Consider the following 213-nt stretch of genomic DNA (forward strand, 5'->3'; position numbering starts at 1 on the left):
CACCTTGTCTACCTCGTTGCGTGGCAAGCTTTATTGCTTTCCGTGTTTAACTGCTGGTTTATATATGATGCTTTTAGAGTTTTAACGGCGAGCTTTTGGTTTACACTGTACGATTTTTGATATCAATAATGAAGAACTAGTTGTTGGCCTCGCGTGACACAGCAAGGCCAGAAGTATGCGACTGTCGGGCTTTCTCCTCATTCTCTTTTCTGC

The sequence above is a fragment of the Penaeus monodon genome, chromosome 20, assembly GCF_015228065.2.
Source record: "Penaeus monodon isolate SGIC_2016 chromosome 20, NSTDA_Pmon_1, whole genome shotgun sequence".
NCBI lineage: Eukaryota > Metazoa > Arthropoda > Malacostraca > Decapoda > Penaeidae > Penaeus > Penaeus monodon.